Genomic DNA, 6,240 nt, shown 5'->3' on the forward strand with positions numbered 1-6,240 from the left:
GGTGCTTTATACTGTAAATGGCTGACACTGCGCTTGAGCCTCAAGCTTCTCTCCCAGTCCGTGTCTCATGGAGAGCAAGTTGGAGTATGCAAAAAGACAAATCCCTTATACAAGAAGTTGAATATGGCCAATAAAGTGATCTTTTCTTATAAATGGCCAACCATAACTGAGTTTCCTTGAGTGGAACATAAAACTGAGTTTGTTAGATGCCCATCTTTTACTGTATCATTGAATTCTGCATCAATTAATCATTCAGGTTTATCTGAGCTATAGAAAGACAGACAACTCCACACTAGACATATCAAAGGAAGGTGTGCACATTATCTTTACTCTTTTTCTACAAGCTGAAAACATGGGAAAATAATGCCTTAACTTTCAGGCCAGTCAGGGCATGCTCCAAGTCATCCAGAACAGCCAAAACAAAGCCTTTTAGCTGGGTCTGAATGCACCTTAAACCCAAACTCTGCTCACTTTATTAGTAGAGGGCAACACAAAAAAAATGTATGTAAATTTGATTAAAAGAGAGCATTTAATGAATGTCATTGCTGAGTATTTAGTGTCAGGGAACCAATCAGCAGAATAAGAGGATCCTTATGCAGAACCACAAATCCTGTATAATGTGGAGTAGCACAGGGACAAATCCAAACACATAATCCAGGGACTTAGTCAATTGGAGAAGCACTGAGTCCAGTAACTAGGGAAATCCCAGAAAGACAATCCAAAAAACAAAATCCAAAGAGAATGGTCAAAAAGGCAGGAGCAAAGATTAGGAACCAGCAGATCAATCAAAAAATTTAGAAACACACAAGAGGATACTTTTGGAGGCTTCTCAATAGGGAGCATAAATTGGCGTGAGGGAACTTTAAATACTAAAGGGAAAGGGACGTGGTTGGATAATTGGTCTGGGAGTGAGAATTTATGGAACCTGGTGCATGTGGGAATGTGATGGGTTCAATTAGGAATGAGATTGTGAAACAGTGGGTTTGGGAATGTAATGGCCTTTGTGAGGGAGAGTGTGGGGTGTGACATTTAGCATGTCCTCTTTTTGAGACCTAAAACATCGGTCTGACTGGGATTTATTAAATTCCAAAAATTTTCATTTTTTGGATTTTGTTTTGCTTGTTACTCAGACTGTGAAAGAAACATAGGTCTACATATTTTCATTAGTTCCATGTATTACCGGTAGATGTTTTGAACTTACACGCAGCGTAGCTTGAAAAGGTTTTTGTGTGTGTGTGGCTTTTTATGATAGATACTTTATTGATCCCGTGAGGGAAATTGCAGTGCAACAGCAGCTTTACACAGTCAACACAGCCACAGTGTAACAAATGATACAATAATAATAATAGTACAATACATACAATACAATCAGTACAGTGAGGGTGCACTAAAAGAGCTACTCACAGTCCGGACACACAAAGAACAAACTAGAACAGAACAGTAAGCAGAAAAATTGTATCACACATATGAATATACAGTAAATATAGATGTAAATATAGATAAAGATATAAATATAAATGTATTGCACGGGTCCCTGGCATGTATTGCACAAAAAACGGATGTAAATGGGAAAAGAAAAGAAAAAGAACAGATGTAGCAGTAGATGTGTAGATGCGTTCAGTCCAGAAACAGATCACTGTCAATGTTGCCTCTGCTCAGACACAAGGTGGATGCATTGTACAGTCTTATAGCAGAAGGCAAGAATGACCTCCTGTAGCGCTCCCTGTCGCACCGTGGATGAATCAGTCTATTGCTGAACGTGCTCTTCATTTCTACAAGCCTGTCATAGAGGGGATGGGAGATGTTGTCCATGACAACATGATTCTCCTCTCAGCCACTACCTCCAAGGGGTCCAAGTCAGACCGTATTACAGAGCTTGCTCTCCTGATGAGCTTGTTCAGCCTTTTAGAATCCACTGCTCTAATCCCAGGGCCCCAGCATACCACTGCGTAGAAAATGGCGCTCGCTACCACTGACTGATAGAACATATGTAGCATCTTACTACATACATTGAAGGACCTGAGCTTCCTCAAGAAGTAAAGTCGGCTCTGTCCCTTCTTATAGATGGCCTCGATGTTCTTAGACCATTCCAGTCTATCGTCGATGTGCACTCCCAGGTACTTGTATGAGTCCACCATCTCCACGCCACTCCCATGGATGTAGACAGGAGTAGGTTTGACCTTTTTCCTCCTGAAATCTACCACCAGTTCCTTTGTCTTTGTTACATTCAGTTCCAAGTGGTTCACCCCAGACCACTCCACAAAGCTGCTGACCAGTCCTCTGTACTCCTCCTCCTGCTCACCCTTGATACATCCCACAATTGTAGAGTCATCTGAGAACTTCTGCAGGTGGCATGACTTTGAGTTGTGCTTAAAGTCCGAAGTATAGAAGGGTGAAGAGGAATGGAGAAAGAACTGTCCCTTGAGGTGCCCCTGTGTTACTCACTACCTGTTCAGACACACAGTTCTGAAGTCTCACAGACTGTGGTCTGCCTGTCAGGTAGTCAGTGATCCACGAGGTCATGGAGGGATCGACTTGCATCTCCTCCACCTTCCTCCTTAGAAGTAAGGCCTGGATGGTATTGAGGGCACTGGAGAAGTCGAAAAACATGATCCTTACAGTGTTGCCAGCCCTGTCCAGGTGTGAGTAGGCCCTTTGCAGCATGTAGATGATCGCATCCTCCACACCAACTCTGGGCTGGTAGGCGAACTGTAGGGTTTCTCATGGCCATGAGAAATAGCAATGTTTAATTTGTTTCATTATATTTCAAAATGTTTCGTTAAAATTTATCATTTTTGCAACCAATGAGGACTTCTCCTAAGTTATGATGTCTTCATTTTTTCCTCAGATGTGAAGACTTCTGTTGTTTTAAAAGGAAAAAAAAACTTTACATTTAAAATAGGGTTATATTTTAGTTTTTTCCATGTTTGCCAATATGGAAGAGAAATAGCAACCCTGCAACTGTTCCATAGTTCAGTAAGAAGTTTAAAAATAACTAGAGAGTTTAAATTGATTTTTTGATAAGAAAAAGTAATAAAGATTCATTACATTGGAGGCATGTGTCAAGTGTCGATTCATTAAAAAAATGAAAAACTTTCACAACCCAAAGCAAGGCTGGGAAAGGTCAGAGGACTTGCCTCGTGTGTAAAACACTTAGTTGCAGCATTCTAGGTATTGTTGTTTAAATGCTATTGGCTTATGAGCAGCATCCCACTGCATAGTGCCACTTTAAATAAAACCAAGAAAAAAGATTCACACCACAAGGCTTTGTCTGTCTGTCAGCAGTATTGTGTACAGTATATAGTTGACTCTTACCTGAATGAAAACAGGACATAAAGAAAGGGTTTCAGAAATCCAAGCTTTATTCCCTGCTTATAGGCTAGAAAACTGGAGACTACTTTGAGTTTGTTTCAATTATGTTTTGACTTCCTGTGGTCATATGCGGGTTGTTTGCACGAACCCATATTGACCAGTATTTCTCGCAGTGTGAATGTATGCACACAGCGGTCCCGCAGTGTTCCAGTTAGTTACGCACTATGGTAACAGTCAGGTATACCTTAAAACTCTGGGCTTTATTCCATAAAATACATGTACATTCCATGCAAAATGCAAGGGTTTGATAAGTGTTATCAATTTCTTGCAAACATTTTCTTTGAGGGCATTTTTGACAACATTCTCCCTCAGGGCAATGCAGTGTATATAACCCAAGCTATAGATCTGCGTTAGGGTTAGGGTTAGGGTTCAGATTGCTTAATATAGAAATAACTATAACATTACAATACATACAGTACAGAAAGGGTGGGGAATAAATGTAAGTACAGCAATACCACTGCATTTATGTTTCCATGATGTGCTTGAACAAGTACTGAGCCAACATTCTAAGGCATATGAGCCACAGGCAATACATAAAGAATGGAGAAGTAAGGTCAATTATGATTTCAAAATAACGACTTTATTAAGCACTTGAAACCACCAAGAAACAGCAGAGAAAAGTATAAACACAAATAACACAAGTTCTGTCTTTTCTGATGTCTTCACTGTGATGTTTCATTCTCCACCATTACGTCTCTTCTTCCACTTGGAAGTCTAACAGACACAAAGGTGGGAGAGTTGGTAAAGGTGGAAGTTGGCACCAGGATAGACAGACGGGCTGGGTGATCATGTGCATGAAGCATACAGAATACAATACGTCCATCAATCAGTCAAGCAACATCACTGGGAGCCTCAAGCTCCAGCCCACCTGCATTTAATTAAGGGTGTACCAGAACAGGCCTGCCACAGTACTTTCATTTTTCATCTTTCACACAATTCAGTAATGACTTTAATTCATTCACTGATTATGAATAACATACATTGACAAAAATAAAGTAGTTTTTAATTAGTAAGCGATACCTTTAAATACATTGGAAGCTAAAAATATTCCAGATTAGTTTTTTGTGCTAAGTACTATAAATGTAAAAAGAATAACCTAAAAAATGCATTGGTAGAAATGTATTACAATATTTAATCATCTGCAAGTTTCTAGAGCACATACTACATGTAATATTCATTTTAATAAATTAAACAGTCCGGCTGTTAATGATGTATATTGTCCCCTATTAAGTGTTTGTGAATGTAGATTGTGATTTTATAAATTTTAGACCTACATTTTCAATTTAAAGGAAATGAAATGTTTCTGTTTTAAAATTAGAGCTGTACTGTAAAATACAGGACCGCAGATCACAGACAGTACCTTTTGCTCAAAGTCGGTGCTTCAGGGAAGACAGCAACCGCTGTCCAAAGTGTCTGAAATGACAAATCTTTGCATGAGACTCATTGCACCACGGAGTTGCAAAGCTGGCTCCTTGAAGGAAATCACCATCTTACCCGTCTAGGAAAAGAGCAAGCTTGTACCTGGTTTCCTGGGAGGCGTCTTGTGCCAGCCGAGTGGCAGCAGGCAGGATGCAGCTGGTGAGTTCCCTGGGGAGGTTACGTGCGCCCATCCTCTCCACCAGGACCTGGGGTGCTATCTGCTTGTGTGTTCTCATGTGTTTCTGGTGTGAGTGTGCACGTGTCCGTGTCTGTGTGTCTGTCCTGTGACGGACTGGTGACAAGTCCAAGGTTTGGCCTGATTTACACCCACTGTTTGCAGAAATAGGCTCCAGCTAACTCATGACCATAAACTGAAGAAAGTGGTTAGAAAATGAATGGATATTAGCATTGTAGTAAACATTCTTTAGTACATGCTTTGATTTAAAGCTCCGTGAAACGTAAATGACCCTTCACAGCTCCTGAAGTCAGACCCTAAGATTCTGGGTATTATTCTATTCTGTATATTTCTGCCCTCACCTCAGACCTCCATTCAGCAGTGCGTTGATTGCACGAGCAGGGGTACATGAAGGATGAATGTGTTGGATTCTCCGGCTTTGTGCAGCAGCACCTTAACTGTGTTGCCCAGTTCCGGGTCCATCCCTCTCTGCAGGAAGGTGAACATGTCTCTCAGACACACCACTGCCATCCTAGACACAGCTGATCGCAAGTTCTTCACCTGGGGAAAGGCAAACCACCGCCAGCACTGCAGAGCCTCGTCTGTACCCCTCTCTTGAACCATTCTCTATAAATGGTTCAGAATGGATACAAAAACAGTAAAAAGCAATCATACAAATGAACAATTAATATTTTGGAGAGATCACACCTCCTGCACGAGCGCCTGGGAGACATTGTGCAGTCTGCTCTTCAGGATGGCGGGGTGATGCTGGAACAGACGCCTTATGAAGGTCAGTCCCTTAATTCCTTCCTCTCCCTTAATTCAGTGAAAGGAAAGAAATATATCAACCAGGACAAAGAAAGAGGTCTAACTGTATAGAGCTATGGGCAGCAAGGTCTATATTTTCACTAGTCAGAACTGTATTCAAAGAAAGCGGAATAGTTGGATGCTGATTGTACTGCTTTATGCATACCAGTCGTCAGAGGCCAGAAACTGAAGGCTCTGGGTGAGGGCCAGCTCGGAGATGCTGATCTGACCTGCGATATGGGGGGTACTCTTCAGAGGCAGAAAGAGACGTTGTAGCGGTGAGGCTTAATAATAAGGCAGAATTAAGTGTTCTGAGCCTTCCCAAATGAGGCCCCATTTCTCTGTTCATCTCTGTGGTGCAGCCACAGAGAAACTATTCATGCAACATGTTTTCTTTTGATAAGGACAGCTCCCAAAGGGGGATGCACTTAGCTAAGCCTGGCTATCATGATCAATGGTCATCCATT

At 41.4% G+C, this 6,240-nt stretch overlaps 1 long non-coding RNA gene across 2 annotated transcripts; it reads right to left on the reverse strand.

Moving 5' to 3' along the window:
- Positions 1–3,930: 3,930 nt before the first annotated feature.
- Positions 3,931–5,757, reverse strand: LOC148673269 (uncharacterized). Of its 2 annotated transcripts, none has more exons than XR_015935971.1 (3): positions 5,329–5,757; positions 4,733–4,785; positions 3,931–4,086 (listed from the first exon to the last, which is right to left on the reverse strand). It is a non-coding gene; the product is annotated as an uncharacterized LOC148673269 (long non-coding RNA). The 2 variants fall into 2 exon arrangements; XR_015935972.1 differs by lacking the exon at positions 5,329–5,757 and adding an exon at positions 4,894–5,292.
- Positions 5,758–6,240: the final 483 nt, after the last annotated feature.

The sequence above is a fragment of the Lepisosteus platostomus genome, chromosome 4 (genome assembly GCF_059453375.1).
Source record: "Lepisosteus platostomus isolate fLepPlt1 chromosome 4, fLepPlt1.hap1, whole genome shotgun sequence".
NCBI lineage: Eukaryota > Metazoa > Chordata > Actinopteri > Semionotiformes > Lepisosteidae > Lepisosteus > Lepisosteus platostomus.